The sequence below is a fragment of the Penaeus monodon genome, chromosome 22 (genome assembly GCF_015228065.2).
Source record: "Penaeus monodon isolate SGIC_2016 chromosome 22, NSTDA_Pmon_1, whole genome shotgun sequence".
In the NCBI taxonomy this organism is placed as follows: domain Eukaryota; kingdom Metazoa; phylum Arthropoda; class Malacostraca; order Decapoda; family Penaeidae; genus Penaeus; species Penaeus monodon.
This window is the reverse complement of record NC_051407.1, coordinates 37986079-37986469: the sequence shown is the minus strand read 5'-3', so window position 1 is coordinate 37986469 and position 391 is coordinate 37986079. Positions and strand designations below refer to the sequence as shown.

At 32.0% G+C, this 391-nt stretch overlaps 1 protein-coding gene across 1 annotated transcript in view; it reads right to left on the bottom strand.

Moving 5' to 3' along the window:
* LOC119587119 (nuclear distribution protein nudE homolog 1-like) overlaps positions 1–391 on the bottom strand; it is a gene marked incomplete in the record, with an annotated part of 132241 nt that overhangs the window by 118081 nt on the left and 13769 nt on the right.

Sequence of the window (391 nt, the reverse complement as noted above, 5' to 3'; positions counted from 1 at the left end):
CGTACGTATGTGTGTATTTATTAACATATACATATTTGCTTGCGCGATTAAAAAACGATTCAACTTGAAATTTATTTTCTTCCCACAGAGTATAAATGGAGGTCAAACAAACTTTGAAGAATTCGATATAGATTTCGTATTTGAGATAACAAACGGACGAGCACACACATCGAAGAAGGAAAGTTACTCATATATAGGCAAATAGATAAACTAGATATACAATACTATAAGCTTTATAAGCATGTACACGTTTTATACAAATAAACATTATGGATCATACACATCGATTGCATAACGCATTACACCAAGCCCATACTCGTTTCTCTTTATACTTTCTTCATGGATAATATCCTCACACATTTCCATAAATAAATAAATTGGACCCACACAC